Raw genomic sequence first — 732 nt, 5'->3', positions numbered from 1 at the left:
GGAAGAGGACAATGTCAGAAGGGGAGCGTAAGGCTGTGGGCTGGGTTGCTGGTGAACCTTCCTGCACAGACAGTACCCGTTATGCATCTTCCGAAGGGTTTTTTAATTACAGGTTTGGCTAACAGCAAGGAGCGCTCAGCAGACGGCGGAAGCGACAGGACAGCAACAGGAGGGTCCTCTTGCAGTGACGGAGCTGGACCCGTTTTGTGCGAAAGGGACGGAACGTGGGACACCCGCGGGACCCGCGGAGACCCTTCGGCCGGACTGGGTTGCCCAGCACAGCCTTCGGCCTGGCCGGTCTCCCACGCCCGTTTTGTTCTTAAAGAGACTAAACCCTCGCCCTCCCCCCCCCAAAAAAAAAAACCCAAAACAACCCAAACAAACAAAAAGCCCCACCACAAACAAAATAAACCCCAAGCCCAACAAAACAAAAAGAAAACAAGCAAACAAACTAATCACAAAGCCAACCCCCAAAAAACAACCCAGAAACTCTCCCAAAACCAAAACCGAAACAAAAAAAAACAAAACCCCAAACAAATCGAAATACCAAATTAAAAAAAAAACAAAAACACACCCAAAACACCAACCAACCAAACCCCAGATTTTTTAACCGTTGGAGCAATCGTGCCTCTCCCCAAGGACTGCTCGGTGTCCCCCGGGTCCGTCCCCGGGCAGCCCTCGCTGGGCACCGTCCAGCCGCGGCCGCGGAGGGGCCTGGCTCCTGCTTTTGTT

This window comes from Chaetura pelagica, unplaced genomic scaffold, assembly GCF_000747805.2.
Source record: "Chaetura pelagica isolate M959 unplaced genomic scaffold, ChaPel_1.0 scaffold68, whole genome shotgun sequence".
NCBI classification, from domain to species: domain Eukaryota; kingdom Metazoa; phylum Chordata; class Aves; order Apodiformes; family Apodidae; genus Chaetura; species Chaetura pelagica.
This window is presented reverse-complemented; position numbering follows the sequence as displayed.